At 31.6% G+C, this 23,461-nt stretch overlaps 1 pseudogene; it reads right to left on the reverse strand.

The window, feature by feature from the left end:
* Positions 1-2,748: 2,748 nt before the first annotated feature.
* The window catches only part of LOC149573070 (APC/C activator protein CDH1-like), a 100,189-nt pseudogene continuing 79,476 nt past the window's right edge, over positions 2,749-23,461 (reverse strand).

Below are 23,461 nucleotides of genomic sequence, written 5' to 3' on the forward strand. Positions count from 1 at the left end.
TAGCTCAAGTGGCCAACCATACTGACTTTGATTGGAAATTTTATCATTTGCTTTGATTAGAAATTTGATCTCAAACAACATTAACATGACAATCATATACGGTAGCCATAAATTTAATGCCAATAAAATGATTAAATTTGGCTCTAATACGACTTATGTGAATTATTTTGTCAATTCAGAGGATAACACCAATAATAAAAATAATGTTATCGTAACACACAATAATAAATGTGAAAATACTAAATGAAGAATAAATTGGAATTTTAAAATATAATAAACAATGTGACCTTCATTTAGCTCATATTCTAAAGATCAGCCTTTTATGGGGACACAACCCAAGAACCGAATGGACACAATAGAAAAGGGAAATTATATTAACTGAGAAAATAAGCTGCTACAAATAGTACAGAGAAAATAAACTTTAGAACATGCCCTAAGGGCTTACAATAGCATAAATCTGGAGAATATTTCTCCTTTTAGCACCTCCTCTCAAACTCCACCCCGAACTGCCTTTTACAATGCCAACAATCTCCTTAAATAGACCCCGAAGGGTTAAGGACTAGGAGTACATTCTAGAAAGTGCTAGTAGGCATCCACTGACGAAATAGAAGGTTTCAGAAGCTGCGTTAGAAGTCGGTCCAAATCTAGAAGAATCCAGAAACGGTAACCGAACTTCCGGGAGGCATAACTTTTGAATCGTAGCTTCGATTGATGAACCGTTTACATTTTCGGAAAGCTCTCAAAGCGCTCTATAGCCCTATGGACAAGCTTTACTTGTCCCCCATTTTTGACCCTTTTTGAGGTCATTTAATGCCCCAAACCTGACTTTGAAGCATTCTTAGGAGGTCTCCAAAACCTGAAAAACTGTAATAACTACCTGATTCTTTTTTTGGAATGCTCTAAATCATGATTCCATTCATCTGGCCAATTCACACCTTCTAGTTTACCGAAATGATGGCCCAAATACATGCTCCTATTTTTTTGGAATTTTCAAACGCACTGATAGTTGAACTATGAGAGTTGGAACCTTTATTTGAGCCAAATGGGTATCCAAAAATGTAAAGACATGAAACATAAACTAAGTCTAAGTACATTTTTTTGGGTGACACAAGATTGCCCTTATACCTCTGGATGCTCCTGCATCAGCCTTCCAAGAAGGAATAAAAATGAAAAAGAATTTTGGAAAAGTAAAAATAGGCACAAATTGAGTTCTAAACTAAACTATGAATTAACCCTTGCTTTTGTCCTGCCATTCTTCTCATGCATTATTGATGATTTTTTTCTTAGTTAGTCTACAATGTCAATTTTCTTCATTGCACTTTAGTTAATGCAAGTGTATATTATTGCTATGACCAAATTCCTAAGGGTATTTAAATTGTAGAATCTAAATTATCTCCATCAAATTATAGCTATATGAAGTTTGAACAATTTAGACAGACTGATTGACTTATCTTTGATTTTTTGGACATGTGTATGTTGCATTTCCATACTTATCTTGGCAAGGTAGCTATTCTCATTTATGATTCATGACTTAAAATCTATGTAATGTCTTTCTAAAAAAATGTAATAATATAATTCTTGAGCCAACTATTGATTCTCTCCCATGTTATTTCACTTTAATTTTGGTGAAAAAAATTAGATTTGTAAATCTAACATTTATAGTGATAATACATGTACACCATGTTTATTACTCTATTTTCCATTGATAGATTTTATGATGTTCTCTTTCATTAAGAATGTATTTTTCTCTAGAGTTTATATTATTTCTATTTTTTTCAATAAGGATAGATTTCCATACTTAATCTGGATTATTATCTGATTGAATTTGTGTTAATATGTTGCATGTATGATTGCCTTCCTAAGATTGTTCTAGTGAGATTTCTCTAATATTTGTTGTATTTATTTATCTTAATAGTCTTTATTTGAGATTTACATTCTGACCTTTGTATGGTGACTTCCTCACATTCTTTTAATGTGATATAGATTTAATCTTATTAGACTTAGCATATAATAAAGGGGGTCTATATGAATTTCCCCATAAGGCTCTAATAAGGAAATTTTGCCACTAGAGTGAAGGGAAAGGTGTTCTGTTTCATATTATTGCATTAACATTCAATGTGAGATCTAAAGGTTTAATATTGTTTATGAAGGGAGTTAAATAAGATCTTCTAGCATTCCCATTTCTTTAAAACATCTTCTTAATGACATTATTAAGGGTCTTCAAAATCCATGGCTTAGTTCAACCACTTGTTTTACATCCTTTTGCTAATGATTTTTTCATAATTGGGGAACTTACTTATGAGTTGAATCCTTAAAGTCGACTAAAAAGTGAGTAAAACTATTTCCATATTAACAAGAAGACTTATATAAGTATAGCCTTGATTGTCACTAACACTTGTATTCTTGAATGGGGAGAAACCTAGAAGACATAACCTCAAAATTGGAAATAACTAAGTTGGATCCATATAAGAAAGGGTCTAAAATGCACTCATAAGTACATCCACATTTTTTAATGTTGTGGTGTGAAGTGGCTGTAGTAGCAGTCTCTATCATCAAATTTTGTCATTAACCAGTGGGAGTGTGGCCATCTAAGCATTTTTGGCCTATATTTATGTGTTGTAGCTAGCTTTTACACACCATAGTTACATGTATTAGGTATATCATATAATGTATATTTAATATCATTAAATATGAATATCAAATATTTTAGCAAATTTAAGGCTATGATTCTCAAGAGCATCATAATATCTAGTGAAATACAATATATCTAATGAGGGTATGCCAATTAAGTTCTACAACCTTATGAATAGATGGATATTTCCAAAGACATGGTTGGTTCTTACTGTATCCATGACTTCTTTGCAATTCCTGATAGTATCTATTATATTTCATTACATAGACTTGAGATTCCATGTCCAAGCTAGTGATACATTGGCTAGATTATGTATTCTAGAGCTTTATACATTGATTAGTTGTGTCTCCTCTAGAATCTAGAATATTAGCCACATAAGGACATCATGGTAGAGATTTCACTTCTTTTTGGTGTTGGTCAAGAAAATGAAGATACTTAGAGCCCCTTGATGATGGCATCAATGAGGCATCCAAAATATGAAGTATATTATAATATCCCCCGCTTGGAATTTTTTGATGTGACTCTAACCATTGAAGACCACAAACTTCCTAGGTATGCCCCTGAAACTCTGATACAAAATGATTTCAAATATGAATGTCATTGTTGACAATAAAATTGTCTTTATTGCTAAAGGAAAAAACTTTATTATTCCAAGTCATACTATGATGATTGGCCCTTTGTTTTAGACACCAAACATAATCATGAAGCATCTCAAAGATGAATTTTAGAGTTGTTTAATCTCAGATGATGCACTTGTTGATAGTGATCTTGAAGATTCAAATGTGAACATGGTTGTTTAGCCTTTAAGGTTTGCAATTGTCATGAACTTTTTTATACAACATATTATGTAGTCTATCAAATTCTCTCTTTCTGTTCCCATTGATATGTGAAAATGGTGCCTTTATATACAAAAAAAATTAGAGGGATATGGATAAAATGGAAAATAATCTAGATATCAAATCTATATAGATTGGGGTTTATTTAGAAATGAGGAAAAAAATATGAGAGAAGCATTGTAGGTGCAACCAATTTCTATATTCTTTCTTCATTTTAAGGTTGTGTGATGACAGTTTTACAAATCATATGCTTTTCAATTCTCGGTTTTTTCTATTAGATAGTTTTTAAACTATTCATACTCATTGTACATACAATTTTAAACACATTGGATTTTGGTACCTACTTGTTTGTTGTGATTTTTCTTATTTCAAATGGTAGGTTATGTTCCATAGTGCATTCAAATTTTTGAATTAAAATTTTAGAAATATAGAAGGCTTTGAAGGTTTCAGCAATGGAGACTCGTGAAAGTTTTGATTGGGAAGTAACAAAATTTTCAAGTGGGAGGAAATATTATGATTGAAGTTGTTCCTCTTTCTAATATGATATATTTATTTTCATGTATTCAATCTCATCCTGCTTGGAAATTAGCTTCTATTACTTTTGATTTTGCTTTACTATTATTAATTTGTGATTTTAAACATGTTCTTTCTTGATTTCATGCATTCCTTTTAATAGTATTCCAAGTGAATACTTGTTGTATGTACCCCTTCTAACTTTTTACTTTATATACAATTAGTAGAAGAGTTCTTTCTTTGTGCAATTGTATTTCAATGGCCACATTGTTGTTAATAATTTTTGCTTTAGTGACTCAAGAATATGGTGATAAGTTCTTAAAATTGAAGAGACATCATCAATAAGATATACTATATATATAGACAACATGTACACATAAATGATTTCTTGGGATAATGCCAATTTTGGTTTGTATTTCTTCTTTAATCCCCTAAAAAACCCTTATATTAGCTAATAATATTTCTTAGATGCAGCGATCCTCCATCTCTTTTACTTTTAAAATTACTTATTGTTGAATTACCAAAAACTCTCACTCCTGCTTGGTGGTGGTCAAGATGATGAAGATACTTAGAGCCTCCTGATGATGAAATCAATGAGGCATACCAATTATGAAGTATTTTATTATTTCCTCCACTTGTAATTTTCTTATGTGATTCAGACCATTTAAGACTATAAACTTCCTAGGCATGCCCTTGAAAATTTGATACAATATGATTTCAAATCTAAATGCCATGATTGATGATAAGATTATTTTTGTTACCATAGGAAAAGACTTGGTTATTCTAATCCAAAATATAGTTATGAGTGGACCTCCATTTTTGAAATGAGATGTAATTGTGAAGCATCCCAAAGCTAAATTTTAAAGTTCAACTTTAAACCAAGTGCAATGTGTATGCCATCATCTTCCCAAACAAGGTTTTATTTTTGTTACCATAGGAAAAGACTTGGTTATTCTAATCCAAAATATAATTATGACTGGACCTCCATTTTTGACATGCGATGTAATTGTGAATCATCCCAAAGCTAAATTGTAAAGTTCAACTTTAAACCAAGTGCAATGTGTATGCCATCATCTTCCCAAGAAAGGTTTGTCAAGGACTCATCATCGTTATTCAACTCAGATTGCATTAAATCTTGAATAAATATATATATTTTATCTTATAGGTATATAGTTGATCTCAAAGAAATATAAACAATATCCTTATAGCTCTAATCCAACAAATTTAGGTAATAATCATCAAACAAATCGTGAGTGTTGACCACTACCTCTAATGACTCAAGAATATGGAGATAAGATTTATAAACTGAAGAGATATCATCAATAAGATATATTATATATATAGAACATGTATATAGAAATTATTACTTAGGACAATGCCAATTTATATACAATGATCCTCCATCTCTCCAATTTTTTAAATTTTATTATTGAATTATCAAAAATCTTCTAGAACTAAAGCATCTTATTTGCAGCTACTGATGATATAGTAGCATCATCTAGATTATTAGTAAGGTGGAGAATGTGTTGGGTATGCCCATTACATTATTCAACCTTATGCATAGATGGATATTATCATATTTCCAAAGATACAACTCATTCTTGCTATATCCATGAATTATTAGTATCTCCTTGTAGTTTCTATTCCATTGTAGCCCAAAGACCTAAGATTCCATGTCCAAACTAGCAATACATTGGCTAGATTGTGTATTCCATATCTTTATACATTGATTAGTTATGCCTTTTCTAGAAGCTAGAATATTAGTTACATGAGGACACCATGCTAGAGATTTTACTAGTGCTTAATGTTGGTCAAGATGATGAAGATACTTAGAGCCTCATAATAATAACACTTAGAGCCTCCTAATGATGATATCAATGAGGCACCACAACTATGAAGTATGTTAAAATTTCCTCCACATGCAATTTTCTAATGTGACTCAGACCATTTAAGACCACAAAATTATTGGTATGCCCCTAAAACTTTGGTAAAATATGTTTTCAAATATGAATGTCCTAATTGATGATAATATCATCTTTATTTCCAAATGATAAAACATAGTTATTCCAAGCCAGACTATGATGAGTGCCCTCCATTTTAGACACCGGATAGTTATGAAATTGTTTTAAGGTTTAACATGTACATGAATGATTATTCATAATCAAATTTAATGTTTATTTTTACCTCATAATTCAGGGACCTTAGCTACTTACCATAATATATTCCTATTCATAGTCATTCATAAGCCATTTCCCTGAATCTCATCAAAGTCATAATATATACTACCTTCTAGTGTTGAACTTAAGATGTGGAACTCAAACTCCAACTCCTAATAAATTTTTAACTATTAGAAATGGAAAAGAATAATATGCTAATCATAGGGCTGATTGTCAATTTGTTAATAGTAATCTGTGAGCACTAATCCTTGGATGAACTCATCATATCCTTAATGGATCTATTCAAACTTTATTCTATTGACAACCTATTTAACACCAACATTTATGCTTCTCTTAGGAACCAATAATAAGTTAGAAATATTTAATGAATATCTATTGTTATACACAATTATAGCTACCATACTAGAGCTTGAACCAAAGTAAAATAGAAAATTCCCAACCTTGCAATTCCTAACAAAAATTGGATTACATTAGCTCTCCACCAATTTATAGTGATATATTCTTCCCACTAGAAATAACCAAGTTACAAAGAATTTTTTTTTACTAATCTAGACTCATCAATGATTATTAAAAATCTCCTCAGGCTAACCCATTCTTTGTTCAAGACTCTTGTACTCACTACTTCAAATGACATGGCTAATAAGTTGTCTTTGATATGTAAATTGGTAATCTAGTAAAAATTAGTCCTCAGAAAAATTTCCACAATGTTGCAACAAATTGGATGGTTCCAATTTTTTAATGGGTTGGAATGTAGAAAAGTCTCACACCAACAAGTGATTGTCCCAGGATTTGTTGTGATAATTGGCCCTGCAAAAGATTATTCATGCCAAAACATAAGATAGCCCAAATAATCCTCACATTAGTAAATGTGCTTCACTAATGTTTCCTACCAGGATTAGTGCTTCTCAAGGAAAAAATCTCCACAACACTTCAAAAAGTAGTGATTTAATAATAATAATAACCAGCAGCATCTAAAAGAACAACAAGGAATAATATTACCTTAACTCACAACATCTTGCATTCATTTTCTACATCAAATAATGATCCTTGAAAATTTTCCAACACTAAAGACTTCTCAAATTTGGTATAGATGTAGAATTCATCACAAATCCACCCCCTTAGATGAACCAAGTTTTCATCTAGCCCTTCTATAAACTCTTTAAGGTCCCATATCCAAAAATCATAAGTCTTTTTCAAATCCAAGCATAACTCCAAGCAATGGTGCTATTAGTGATTTTTTGGTTCGTAGCTATTATAAAATGAGGTTGATATACTTATAATATCATGGTAATAGTAGGCTTTGGCCATTTGGATCATAAAAATATAAACATAACAACTGTTTGGAAGTTAGGTGGATCAAACTCAAAATTATTTTTATTTTATAAACTGGTATATTTGGTTGAAGTAACATAAAGTTCCCAATATCTCCATCCAACATATTGATTAGAGATTTTATGTCCAAGGGATTAGAATATTAGTAAATAAAATATTTTAGGTTAAGCAATTAGATGGTAGAGTTCCTCTATCTCTTGCAAAAACTATTGGTAAAGTCATCACTTGCAAAGGTAAGATATCATCTTTCATTTTAAAATCTATATTTCTTGTCAATTTTCATGCCTCAAGATTCATGGGTTTTCTAATGAATTAGTCCTTTCATTGTTCTTTCTTTGAATTGTCTAGTTGCGGTAATAGCAAGTGACTCTATTTTTACAATGCATGCAAGCTAGTCTCAATTATTGCATAGGCTATGAAAAGAAAAAATAACTAGTTTGATGTGGTTTTTTAATGGGTTTTGATGTTTTTATTTAATGTAAAGGTCTATTTTCTTGACATAAATTTCATAATCATTTGTTTATTTTTCTGAGAAGTTAGCACAAGAAATAATACTTGTGTGCAGCCAAACTCCAAATTATATTTTATAAGAGTCTATCACTACAATAAATTAGGGAAGTGTAATTGACATGAAATGTAATTTTAAAATTCTCGAACAAAAGAGTTTAAAATTTTTGAATTTTTATTAATAAAGATTTAGATTATTATTTTTCATAACAACTAAAATTTGTGTTCTTTAGGAAAAGTATCATGTTACAATGACCATGATAATGGAAGATCTAATGTTGGGAAGATAACTTTGTCAATGTTTTGCATTATTCTTTAAAGTGTACTAGCTCAATGGAAGAGCACCTACTTTATAGGTAGGAGGATGGTGGTTCAATTCCATCATGCCCTAATATGAATAAATTAATGATTAAATAAACTACCAAATATATTACCAAATATACTACCATATATACTACCAAATAAACTATCAAATATACTACCATGTATAATACCCAAAAAACTACCAAGTAAACTATGAAATAAACTAACAAAATTACCTAATAAACTACCATATAAACTACCAAGTAACAACAATAAACAACTAAATCAATGACCTAATTAATGATTAAAATAGTTTAGTCATAATTTGGTTGGGAGATAAATGTTTGGCAATAAATTGTCATTGGTCATGTGATCAAAGTTTGTCACATATCTACAATTTTTAGTAGTTTATTTAGTAATATATTGTTGTTATTGTACTAGTGTATATGTCATAATCTTAAGAATGAAATTGTGTACAAATTACAATTAATAATTATGTGATCTAACATATTTCAAACTTTAGTTAGGTTGTCTAACACATCAAAGGAAACCAAAGAAAGAAAACAAAAATCATGGGCAACACAAGCTCAGCTTGGGTGGATATTCAAAACTTGTTGCACAAATTGTAAGTATTAGTAAATGAAAAACCATATGTAAATATTTATTAATTGTAGTTAATTTGATCTTGATGAAATTTACTATAACAAGAATTCATGATACCAAGAAAAAATGTGGGCCTTGAATTTTTTTTAAATGATTTCTAAAGAGGACAAGAAAATAGCCTATAAACAAGGCTATATAATTGTGGTTGAACAACTTCGAGAAATGAGTGTACAAGGTTCTTCTACTAGAGCTAATGATTAGGTAAATCAGTTAATTGCTTTTTATTTCAAATTAAATGTTTTACCAATTTCTATATTTTATATTAAGTTCCAACATAAAGTGATTTTTTTTTGGGTATTAACATAGAGTATCAAGATGAGTTACAATAGTATACAAAAAAAATTATGAGTTACAATAATAGTAACTTTATTAAAAAGGAATTAGAAGTGGTTGTTTTAAAATTTGTGGAGTGTATAAGTATAAACATACATTAAAATATTGAAGTAACTAATACACTGTAAGGGCAGTTAATACAAAAAACACTATGGATCACATTCATTATCTTAGTACATTGGCCCAAGCCTTGCTTGTTCTTGAAGTGCCCTATTAACATTAGTAGGCTTATCATCAATCTTTAACCTTTCCATGAATTGATTTAGCCTTTCCAATTCTCCTTGTCCAAGCATGCCTCTGTGTATAGTAAAGTTCTGGGAAGAGATGACATCTTCCTTGTGGATCATAAGTTGGTTTTTGTGAGGCCTCACCCCAACCCATCATAGCATAGTTGATACATTATTATTTTCATAGTCATAAATCGATATGTCAAGACATTGTCAAATACACTGAACACTATTATGTTATTTTATGTTGTGTGATATTTTACTTTCACATGTTTAATTATGTTATTTAATGTTTTATGAATATGTCTACTGATGATGTAGCATAGAAAGTGAATGCAAAATTAACTTTTTGATTATGAAATTTTAGTAGTTAAGTATATGAAAAGAGAAGAGATAAATAACTAATTAGTTAAAAGATTTATGCTTCAAATTATGTGATTATCTTGATGAGTTATATATGCATGTGATTTTCTTGAGTTACTAATGTGTGCAATGAGTGTGCAGGATATTTTAGCAAAAAAATCTAATGGAGAATTGAAACTGAACCCTATGTACCATTTGTGAAAACTGAGGTTGAGTCTAATAAAAGATGCAGACCCCATTATTCATATTTTATTTGTATCATGGATTGAATGAATGTATCATTTTGTAATCAATAAGTGTTAGTGTTTTGTAACAGTGATTTTATAGTGTCACTTGACACTCGTAACTCGTAAATGCATTTTAGCTTGATAGTTAGGGTTAATTGAGTAACCTAAACATCTAAGTTGGACTAGGTTAGTGACCTGTTTACTAATCAATTAGTAATTGAGATTAATTACCTTTATCAAGATTAGTGATTAATTTGCATTTTTGAGGTTTGTTAGGAAGTCTAAAATTTTAAGTTTTTTGATAGGTTCTTAAATAGTCTTACAAGCCAAAAATATCAAAAATAAGTACCTAAGAGGTATGGGTATGGGTTGGAGGCATTTTCCACCTCTCTAGCCTCTTTTGTTGACTTTTATGGTCACCTAAATATCTCATTTTTGCTTTATTGCGAAAATTGAATGTTTCACCATCAGTTGGATAAGTTAAACTCCATCTTGAAGTTAGCCTTATGACAAGTTGAGTTAGAAGACTCTAGAACCTTTAGGCAAGTGGGGTAGTTATTGCATTTTGGAGGTGGTTGAGTTAATATCTTATTTAGAGGCAAATTTGAGAGAGGAGTGTCCACCCAACCTCTAGTCTTAGAGAACAATTTAGGATTAAAGGAGAAGGAGAAGGAAGGGAAGCTTATCTCATTTTTTTCAATTACCATAACCTTATTGTGAAGGTAGGAACCCTTCAAGCTCACTTGGTTCATGTTGTATTTCATGCTATATCATTTTGTTTGCATGTTTGTTGAATATGTTTGAGAGGGATTGAAATGGTTTTTTCTTAAATGTTTTTACTTATTATTTTGCTTTGATTTTCAAAGGGATTATATGGGTAGTATTGGCATTACTCACCCTCAGATAGGGTAGAAGTGGCCATGTATGGGAGGAGGTCTTTAATTGGACTCCAATAGTGCAGAGTCTCTTCCCATGATGAGGAGAGGGAGAGAGAGTAGGGGGGTTATGGACCCCTACTCATCAACACAAACCATGTTTTGAATTTTGAAATTTAAAAAATTGAAGTACAGAAGTTCTTGAGTTTATAGCCCCAAAAGGGCACCTATTATGGTGTTGTGATTGACATCTTTTGTTAGAAAAATCCACCTTCTCTCTAGTCTAGTTCAATGACAAACCTATTGTGCACACCTGGATGGAAGTGAATGTTTGAAATTATCTTCATGTTAAGATTGGTTGTCTCACGATCAATTTTTGTTCTCTCCATGATCAGGTTGATGGGTTGCAAACTTCATAATGATTTCCCTATTGTGGAGCCAAGAAAGAAATTTAGAATTATTATTGAAATTCAAATATGTTGGAATATTTCTCCTTGGGATAGTAATCCTATGTAAAAATGTTATTTTTAAACTTATTGTTGAAATGGCTATGATGTCAGGTTTTCTTCCTAGTTCTTTCCTAGCAGAGCCTTTGAATCAGGTGGTTCAATAAAAAAATGAGTAATATTCTTTCTTATGAGTTTCACAAAAAATGGATAAAATGATGTTTCACTCTTCCTGTAGCATTCTTATGTTTCAAAATCATATTCATTTGATTTAGATTAATTAGATAAAATGATGAAATATATAATTATGCAATTTAAGATTCAAAGTATGTTAAAGAAAACTCGATGCTTGATTTGGACTTCATTGTATTTTTGTAATTATTAAGAAATTAAGCCTATGTTATTGTACCAACAACACATTTTAATCCTATGTTATAATCCATTGAGGAAAAAAATATAGCCCTTTGGTTAAATAGTTATGTTTTTCTCAAATCCAACACTTAGAAATAAATAAATAAATTATAATTTCCCTTAGCATGAAAATATTTGACATTGAAAATCTATCCTTAGACAAAAAATGGACTTGGGAAAAAAAAATCCCCTAGAACAAATATGCTCTCTGGATTTTGTATGAGAGAAAATAATTCCCCTTTTTGGAATAGAGCATAATAGAAAATATTCCCTTAATATTCTTTTTAAACTTATTAAATATTATATATTTAAAAGGAAGAAGCAAATTTTTTTTTTAAAAACAATATAATATTAAGACATAAAAATAAATATTGCAAGCTTATCCTAAATTCTACCTAACAAACTTTTTCAACAACTAAACTTTATAAACTTTAACTTTCCCCCTTATCAGTACATCACAGTGACATCACACCCCCCCCCCCCCCCCCCCCCCCACACACACACACACACACACACACCTTCCAAGAAAATCTCATTTCTTCCACCCACATGACATGACAATAAAGTTGAGTTGTTTTAAAAAGGCATAAAGTGGGGTTATGAGTTTCCTTTTTTTTTTCTTTCTTAAAAACCAAGCTAGGGAGGCGGCCAAGTTAGTGAGGCCCAAATCACTTTTTGTAAAGTCAAAGGGTTGTCCTTGGAGTCATGTACAGAGACCTAGGAAGCTGCCCAAGGCATTGGGTGAAGGTATTAAAGATTGTTAGGGTAGTAAAGAGGTTAGGTTAGTAAGTATTTTGAATTAAGTTAGTGTTATTTTTAAGAAATTTAATTTAATTTTTTTAAATATTAGTATATTGTAATGTTAGTAATAATAATTATTATTAGTATATTTTAATATTAGAATTTAGTTAGTTATTAATTGTTTTAATATTTACTTTTAGTTAAAGTATAGTTAGCAATTATAAAGTATAAGATAATAGTTAGTGTTTTTAAATAGAGTTATTTTTTTTAGTAAATCTTTTTAAATTAAATAATGTTAAATGTTAGTAGGTTTAGTAGTGTTTAAGTTAGATAGTATTTAGAGTTATGTTATAGTTAAATTTTTATATTAAAATATTAAAATCAGTTTATTTAATTATATTAAAGCTTGGAGTTAGATATTTTAAATTGTTACATTGTTTATCTTATTAAAGATAATTTTAGTGAATAGTATTTTAGGATTATAATTTCTTTTAGATCATGTTAAAAAATTATAGTTATGATTTACGGTTAAAAGCTAAAGTGGTAAGTTTCAGGTTACTTGTAAATATAGTCAATGTTAAGATGGATAAGTTTTAATTATTTTTTTGTGTTGTGTGACATTAGTTAGTAGTTATTTTAATTAAAAGATGTTAGTAGACTAGTAATGTTTATTTTACTAGTATAGTTAGTTATTTTGTTTAAATTTAATATTTTGATTAGTAAGAATTGGAATTAAATAATTACTAAATTAATTTAATTATGTAGATGATTTGTATTTTACTTAATTAATATTATAATGGTTAAATTTATTGTATTTTAAAATTAACTTTACTTGTAATTCATATTTACTAGTAGGTTTAGTGTAATTATTGTTTTACATATGGAATTTTTAAAAGTAAATAAAATAATATATTATTTTAGATTAATTTAATTTAATTAAAACATATATTATTTTTATCATGTAAGATTTAATTTCATATTAGTAATGTTTTTCTTTTTTTTTAAAATTACGTGTGTTTTTGCCTCGTATTTTGGGCATGACATTTTGGTATCAAAGCCCATGTTTCAACACTAGGAACCTAAAACCATTAAACTTCAACTTAATCTAAACTTTAAATTTTTGAAGGATACCTCTCGTTACACAAAGTAACTAACGAGGCAAAGGTCATAAGGCAAGAGGTGGTAGAGCAGAATAGGAGGATGGACCACCACCTCCACCACCACCACCGAACCCAAATCATGATGCCCTCTGACATTGAAATGAGTAGTTTAGTAGATACTACCACCTATAGTACAACTAGGGTAGCAAATTCTCAAAGAGCAAGCATAGGGACCCAGAGGAAGTAGACCTAGTGGTAGAGAGAGGAGCAGGAGTCTCCCACTGAGGAAGGTTGAGGGACAGGGCAAGCATGAACATGATTCAATACATTAGAGAGGACCACCCCTTGATAGACCTCCTAGACATGTAGGAGATGATATTAGGGAGTTGATACAACTCTAGCCACTATACTATACCAATTCCACTGATGGAATAGTAGCAGAGGCCTAGTTACAGAGTCTATAGCGGTGCTTTGGATTACATCCATATCAGAGTAATTTGAAGGCATGCCTAGCAGTCCATTAGTTAAGGGGAGATGCCTCCAATTGGTGGTATTAGGAGGAAATTATAGGAGAAGTGAGGATGGATACCCTCACATGGGAATCATTCTTGGTTAGATTCTGAGAGAGGTACCTATCTAAGCACTTCAAATAGAAGTAGACAGAGGAATTTCATTCTCTACATTAGAGGGAGCTCACAGTAGCTCAATATGAAAGTATGTTTCTCAAGCTCCTTTCATATGTTGAATACATGAAGGATGAGAAATTGCAAGTACATCACTTCATCATGGGCCTAAATTTCTCACTCAAGGATGCAGTTTGTTTGGCCTTCCCTACCACCTTCAGATAGGTAGTTGAGATAGCATTAGTTGCTAAGGATACTTGGGGTATTCAAGAGTCACAAGATTGGTCTCAGAATCAAAACTTTACCCAACAGAAACCCCCTTGGAAAGGAAATCAAAACTATACAGCAGGGTCCTCTAAGGGCCAACAATATTAGCAATAGAAACCACAACAATGACAATAACAAAAACCCTCATAGGGTTATTAGGGCTCCAAGTCCAAGTAGTGGTAGTCATAGGGTTCCAAATAGGATTAGAAAATACAGGCCCCACAGTCACAGTCAATAAAGACTCAATAGTCTTCTACGGGTGGATATAATGGATCTAATAGGTTAGGGGGGTCACAATAGTCTAGATCACAAGGTGTATAGTCTTATACTCAAGAAACATGCTACACTTGTGGTGGCATGGGTTATATAGCTAGAGAGTGTTTGTAGGGACAATCATCCAATGGTTTGAGAGGGGCCATTTTAGAGCTAACAATTGGTGATATGGGTAGATCCCATAGAGTTTTTGTAGTGGTTGACAATTGGTAGGTTGAGCATCAGGCCACAAGTATAATTCAAGGTCGTATGGTTGTTGTTTTATTTGATTTTGGAGCTACTAACTCTTTTATATCTCTATATGTAGTGGAGCATTGTGGGCTAGTGGTAGTTAGATAGGATGTCAGTTCGAAAGTAGTGTTAGCCTCAAGAGCTAGAGTATCATTTAGTTCCATGGTGCATAATTGCCATATTCAAATTGGAGACATGTCCATGATGTCTAATCTACACATTACACCTCTAGGTTCTTATGATGTTGTCCTTGGCATGGATTGACTTTATGCCCATAGCACCAAGATGGATTATCGACATAAGAGGGTGGAATGTGTGGATGAAGATAGGATCTCTAGAGTAATCTTCGGAGTGAAGAGACTAGTATCCCTTTGTATGATTTCTACTATGTAGCTTAGGTAGTGCATGCAAAAGGGATGTCTATTGTTCACTATCACCATTAGTGATAGAGAGGAAGATTTAGAGGGAGAGCCATCCCTTGATGATTTTATAATTCTACAGGAGTTTGCAAATGTGTTTCCTTCAAAGCTCCCTGGTATGCCCCCACCTAGAGTAGTGAACTTTCACATAGATCTTGTGCTAAGAGTCGAGTCAATATCAAGAGCACCATATAGGATGACTACTCATGACCTCAGTGAACTAAAGACTTAGTTGGAGGAACTCTTAGAGAAAGGGCATATTTGACCTAGTGTGTCAACTTTGGGTGCACCAATAGTCTTCATAAATAAGAAGGACAAATTGCTTAGGTTGTGTATTGATTATCAACTATTGAACAAAGTAACCATCAAGAATTGATACGCACTTCCCAGGATTGATGATCTCTTTGATTAGTTATAGGGTGCTTGAGTATTTTCAAAGATTGATCTAAAGTTGGGTTATCACCATTTGAGGATTCTGGATAGTGATATCCCCAAAACTGCATTTCATATGAGGTATGGTCATTACAAGTTCATCGTGGTACTATTTGGCCTCACAAATGCTCCAACTGTATTCATGACCCTTGTGAATGGAGTATTCCATACCTTTTTGGATAATTTTGTGGTTGTTTTCCCTGATAAAATTCTGATATATTTGCATGATGAAAAGAAGCATAAAGAGCACCTGAGACAAGTATTACAGAAGTTGAGAGAGAACATTTGAATGGTAGCTTATCAAATTGTACATTCTATAGACTTGAGATACATTATTTAGGTCATGTCATATCAAGCGATGGTGTCTCAGTAGACCCATCAATGATTAGGGCCAGCACCCACTAGTGTCACTAAAGTGAGGAGCTTTATGTGACTAGCAGGATATTACCGATGCTTTATTATGAGATTCTCTAGATTGGCACACCCAATCACATCTCTTTAGAAAAAGGGGAAGAAATATGAGTGGACAAAGAAGTGTGATAGAGCTTTTCAAGAGCTCAAGAGAGCCCTCATGAGTGCACTAATCCTGGCAGTGCCAGATCCTTCTACAAATTTTGTGGTGTACACCGATGCATCTTTAGATGGTATAGGGGCATTCCTTATGTAGGATGGATGACCTATTTCCATTGAGTCTAAGAAGTTGAAGACTCATGAACTCAATTACCCTACTCACAACCTAAAGCTTGTAGCAGTTGTTCATGCCTTAGTAAGGTAGCAACACTTCCTTCTAGGTCATAGATTCAAACTTCATTTTGATCACCAAAGCTTGCAATACATAGTTAGTCAGCCAAACCTTAATGCAAGAAAAGAAGGTGGATGGAGTTCCTTTGTGAGTATGATTTTTATGTTCATTACATCAAGGGAAAGGAGAATGTTGTTGCAGTAGAAGGTGCCATGAGCTTTCATCTATGACTACTTGCACTAACTTGAGAGAGTGGATCCTATAACGCTTGCTAGTAGATGAGCTTTATGCAGAAGTTAGTCAAATGGTGCATTCTTAGAGACCCTTGGAAGGGAAGTATTCAGAGCATTCTTTGGAGTTTGATGGACTCTTGCATCATAGAGGATGTATGTATGTACCTTCCATTTGGAGTTTATGTGAGCTCATTGTACTTGAGGCTCATAGAGCACCTTATGTAGTGCACCTTGATGTTAAAAAGCTACATGTAGATCTGAGGTAGTTATATCACTAGCTAGGCATGAGAGTGTAGATTGCTAACATTGTTGTGAGATGCCTTGAGTGTCAAAGGGTGAAGGCAGAACACTTCCATCCTGGTGGGCTTCTTCAGCCTCATGAGATTGCAAAGTAGAAGTGAGATACTATATCTATGGATTTTATTGTTGGTCTCCCCATGTTATATTGCCACCATGATGCCATTTTGGTGATAGTTGACATGTTGACCAAGGTTGCACATTTTTTACCCATGCATACTACATATACAACACAAAACATAGCCTAGTTTTTTGTGGGACATTTTCAAACTTCATGGTATTCCTTGTAAGATCATCTAAGATAGGGACTCTCTATTCACTTTATCCTTTTGGAGAGAGTTGCAGGCAATATTAGGTACTAGGCTCAATTTTAGTATACTGTACCATCCTCAAACTGAGCAAGTGAATCAAGTTTTTGAGGACATGTTATGTATGTATGTTATGGACCATCAAATCAAATGGGAGGAATACTTACATCTTGTCAAGTTTTCCTTTAACAATGGCCACCATTCCTCCATAAGTATACTACCTTATGAAGCCTTGTATGGAAGACCTTGTAGAATGCCCTTGAGTTGGGATAGGATTGAGTATCTATTAGCCTTCAGTTAGTTAAGGAGATGGAATAGTAGGTGACCCTGATTAGATAGTGCCTAAAAGAGGCATAAGATAGGCAAAAGAAGTATGTTGATGTGAAGAGGGTAGATCAAGAGTATCAGGTTAGAGATAGATCTTTGTTGAGAGTGTGACCACACAAGAGTTCAATTCAATTTGGAAAGGGCTCTAAGTTGGCACCTCAGTTTGTTGGACCACTCAACATCCTAGAGAGGATAGGACCAATCACATACCATCTAGCTTTTCCACCTAGCCTGTCACACATCCATGATGTATTTCACATTTCAATACTTAGAGGATACATTTATGAGGAGTCTCACATTATAGACTGGAATGCTTTGCTAGTGGAGTTGTACGGGCAGTTAGCGTTGGAGCCTATCAATACTATTGATCAACGGACCCTAGCTCTTTCAGGCCGAGAGTTGGACTAGGTTAGGGTCTAGTGAGATTTTTATGATGAGATCATGACTACATGGGAGGATGCAGCATGGATGCAATCTCAATATCCATATCTTTTTTATGAACTCTAGGAGGAAGTTCATGCCTAGCGGGGGAGGATGTGAGGCCTCGCCTTAACCCATCATAGCATAGTTGATATATTATTTTTTTGATACTCATGACTTAAAATGTCGAGACACTATTGGATACACTAAAAATTATAATGTTATTTTATGCTTTGTGATATTTTATTTTTAGATGTTTAATTATGTTATTTAATATTTTATGAACATGTATACTGATGATGTAAAATAGAAAGTGAATGCAGAATTAACACTTTGATTATGCAATTTTAGTAGTTAAGTATATGAACAGAGATGAGATAAATAACTAATTAGTTAAAAGATTTATGCTTCAAATTATGTGATTATCCTAATGAGTTATATATGCATGTGATTTTCTTGAGCTACTTATCTGTGCAATAATTGTGTAGGATATTTTAGCCAAGAAATCTAATGGAGAATCAGAATTGAACCCTATGTACCATTTTTAGAAACTAAGGTTGAGTCTAATAAAAGATGTAGAGCCCATTGTTCATATTTTATTTGTATCATGGATTGAATGAATGTATCATTTTGTAATCAATAAGTTTTAATGTTTTGTAACAATGATTTTATAATGTCACTTGACACTCGTGACTCATAAATGCATTTCAGCTTGATAGTTAGGGTTAACCAAGTAACCTAAAGATCTAAGCTGGACTAGGTTAGTGATTTTTTTACTAATCAATTAGTAATCGAGATTAATTACCCTTATCAGGATTAGTAATTAATTTACATTTTTGAGGTTTGTTAGGAAGTCCAAATTTTCAAGCTTTTTGATAAGTTCCCAAATAGTCTTAGAGGCTAAAAATCATGAAAACTAAGTACCTAAGGGGCATGAGTATGGGATGGGGGCATTTTTCACCCCTCACGCCCCTTTTATTTACTTTTATGGTCACCTAAATATCTCATTTTTTCTTTATTGTAAAAATTGAATGTTTCACCATGAGTTGGATAAGTTAAACTCCACCTTGAAGTTAGCTTTATGACAAGTTGAGTTAAAAGACTCTAGAACCTTTAGGCAAGTGGAGGAGTTATTGCATTTTGGAGATGGTTGATTTAATATCTTATTTACAAGCAAATTTGAGAAAGGAGTGTTCACCCAACCTCTAGTTTTAGAAAGCAATTCAAGATTGAAAGAGAAGGAGAAGGAAGGAAAACTCATCTCAAATTTTCCAATTGTCATAACCTTATTGTAAAGGTAGGAACCCTTCAAGCTCACTTGGTTCATGTTGTATTTCATGCTTAAGTTATTTTTTTTGCATATGTATGTCCGTGTGTTTGTTGAATATCTTTGAGAGGGATTGAAATGGGTTTTTCTTAAATGTCTTTCTTTAGTATTTTTCTTTGATTTTCAAAGGTATTGTATGGGTAGTATTGGTATTACTCACCCTTGGATAGGGTAGAAGTGGCCATGTATGGGAGGAGGTCTTTAGTTAGACTCCAACAGTGCAAAGTCTCTTCTCAAGATGAGGAGAGGGAGAGAGAGTAGGGTGTTATGGGCCCCTACTCGTTAGCACAAACCATATTTTGAGTTTTGGAATTTAAAAAATGGAAGAACAAAAGTTCTTGAGTTTATAACCCTGAAAGAGCACCTATTATTGTATTGTGACTGACATCTCCTGTTGGAAAAATCCACCTTCTCTCTAATCTGATTCAATGACAAACCTGTTGTGCAAACCTAGATGGGAGTGAATATTTGAAATTGTCTTCATGTTAAGATTGGTTGTCTCTTGTTCAGTTTTCATTCTCTCCATGATCATCTTGATGTGTTGTAGACTTCGTAATGGTTTCCCTGTTGTGGAGCCAAGAAGGAAATTCAGAATTGTTATTGAAATTTAAATATGTTGGGAGATTTCTCCTTGGGATAGTAATCCTATGTAAAAATGTTATTTTTAAAATTATTGTTGAAATGGCTATGATGTCAGATTTTCTTCTTGGTTCTTTCCTGGTGGAGCCTTTGAATCAGGTGGTTCAATAATAAAAATGAGTAGTATTATTTCTTATGAGTTTCTTCTTGTAATTTAGTTATATGTATGCGTGTATCAAAAAATGGATAAAATGATGTTTCACTCTTCTTTTGACATTCTTATGTTTCAAAATCATATTCATTTGATTTAGATTAATTAGATAAAATGATGATATATAATTATGTAATTTAAGATTCAAAGTAAGTTAAAGAAAATTCGATGCTTGATTTAGACTTTATTGTATTTTCATAATTATTAGGAAATTAAGCCTACGTTATTGTACCAACAACACATTTTAATCCCATGTTATAATCCAATGAGAAAAAAAAAAACCCTTGGTTAAATAGTTATGCTTTTCTCAAATCTAACTCTTAGAAAAAAAATATTATAATCTCCCTTAGCATGAAAATATTTTGGCATTAAAAATCTATACTTAAATAAAAAATGGACTTGGGAAAAAAAAATCCCCTAGAGCAAATATGCTCTCTGGATTTTGTATGAGAGAAAATAATTACCCTTTTTGGAACAGAGCATAATAGAAAAGATTCTGTTAATATTCTTTTAAAACTTATTAAATATTAAATATTTAAAAAAATGAGGGAGCAAAAAAGAAAAACAATAAAATATTAAGACATCAAAATAAATATCCTAAGCTTATTCTAAATTCTACCTAACAAACTTTTTCAACAACTTAACTTTATAAACTTTAACTTCCCTCCTTATCAGTACATCACATTGACATCACTCCCCCCCCCCCACCTTCCAAGAAAATATCATTTCTTCCAACCACATGACATGACAATAAAGTTGAGTTGATTTGAAAAGGCATAAAGTGGGGTTATGAGTTTCCTTTAAAAAAAAAACCAAGCTAGGAAGGTAGCCAAGTTAGTGAGGCCCAAATCACTTTTTGTAAAGCCAAAGGGTTGTCCTTGAAGTCATGTACAAAGACCCAGGAAGTCACCCAAGGCATTGGGTAAAGGCGTTTAGGTTAGTAAGCATTTTGAATTAAGTTTTAGAATTTAATTAGTGTTATTTTAAAGAAATTTAATTATTATGTTTTTAAATATTAGTATATTTTAATGTTAGTAATAATAATAATTATTAGTATATTTTAATATTAGAATCTAGTTAGTTACTAATTGTTTTAATGTTTACTTTTAGTTAAAGTATAGTTAGCAATTATAAAGTATAAGATAATAGTTAGTGTTTTTAAATAGAGTTTTTTTTAAAGTAAATCTTTTTAAATTAAATAATGTTAAATTTTAGTAGGGTTAGTAGTGTGTAAGTTAGATAGTATTTAGAGTTCTGTTATAGTTAAATTTTTATATTAAAATGTTTAAATTAGTTTATTTAATTATATTATAGCTTGGAGTTAGATATTTTAAATTGTTACATTGTTTCATCTTATTAAAGATAATTTTAGTGAGTAGTATTTTAGGATTATAATTTCTTTTAGATCATGTTAAAAAATTATAGTTAGGATTTATGGTTAAAAGTTAATGTGGTAAGTTTTAAGTTAGTTGTAAATATATTTGATGTTAAGATGGCTAAGTTTTAATTTTTTTTGTGTTGTGTTAAATTAGTTAGTAGTTATTTTAATTAAAAGATGTTAGTAGACTAGTAATGTTTATTTTACTAGTATAGTTAGTTGTTTTGTTTAAATTTAATATTTTGATTAGTAAGAATTGGAATTAAATAATTACTAAAGTAATTTAATTATGTTTTTGAAATTTAAATATGTTTTTGTAATTTAATTATGTTGATAATTAATATTTTCCTTAATTAATATTATAATGGTTAAGCTAATTATATTTTAAAATTAACTCTACTTGTAATTCATATTTACTAGTAGGTTTAGTGTAATTGTTGTTTTACGTGTAGAATTTTTAAAAGTAAATAAAAATAATATATTGTTTAAGATTAATTAAATTTAATTAAAATATATATTATTTTTATCCTGTACGATTTAATTTTGTATTAGTAATGTTTTTGCTTTTTTTTTAAAAAAAATACGTGTGGTTTTGCCCCATATTTTGGGCATCACAGTTTTCCTACATCAACATCATAAACTTGTCTTTGGATATTTTTGAGACTACTTCTACTTGTAACATAATATGGAAATGTGTGAGTTTACAATAAAAATCAGTAAGCTTCCTCCTCTTTTGAAAAATCTCTCCATTCCCCTCCTCCCAAAGAAACCAAAAGATTTCACATGTTAGTATAGACCAAAAGGTTTTGGATTTAAGATCAAAAGACTCCACCAAACCAGCTAAAGAAAGACTAGGTTTACTATTCCACACAAAAGCGGACCCAAAAAAGATAGACTAGATATCACGATCAACTTACAATTAAAAAAAAATGCTCAAAAGACTTCGAAACATTAGAAACACTATAGACAATAGGGTTACCTAGACCATCAGGAAGGGTTTTACCAACCATACATTTCCTCAAAAGAAGTAGCCATCTAAAACAAGATATCTTAGGTTCAAAGGGGGAGTGACAAAAAAATTAGAAATAAATTTCCATCTAGAGACTAAGAAATTCATCCCCAAACCATGGTTCGCCTTCTCAAAAATAGACTACTCATCTTTCAACATGTTATAAATCTGCTTAGTGGAGGCTTCTTGAAAGCTAGATCCATCTATCCATTTAATCCAATGTATAAAAAAATTCAGTGTTTACAGAATGTCCTAGAAGAAAATTACCCAAGGCCTTATCAGTTATAGAGTAATTTTTCTTCTAAGTACTAGGAATATGATATTTAGCAGAGATTTTATCCTAGCTCTGCAAGCTATTATCAACCAACAAATCCTTAATAAGAATAATACCCAAATTATACCACTTCTTACCAAAACAACTTTGGATAAGTGCTAGATGTTTATTATTAGCCTCTATTCCCTACCATATAGATCTATTTAATACAGAGTATTTAAGAAGACTCCTACTAGCACCTTTATTAGAAATAAGACATCTAACTTGAGTCCATACCATCCGAATAGACAACTAGAAATTACCAAAGATTTTATCACATAGTGAAACATTCAACCATCCATTCTCTTTTTTTTATACTAGATAGATATATATTGATAAGTAGGAGATAATTTCCAGAACAAGTCAAATTGTGATATTGCTATTAG

The sequence above is a fragment of the Cupressus sempervirens genome, chromosome 2 (assembly GCF_028749045.1).
Source record: "Cupressus sempervirens isolate cs-2001-9-10 chromosome 2, ASM2874904v1, whole genome shotgun sequence".
NCBI classification, from domain to species: domain Eukaryota; kingdom Viridiplantae; phylum Streptophyta; class Pinopsida; order Cupressales; family Cupressaceae; genus Cupressus; species Cupressus sempervirens.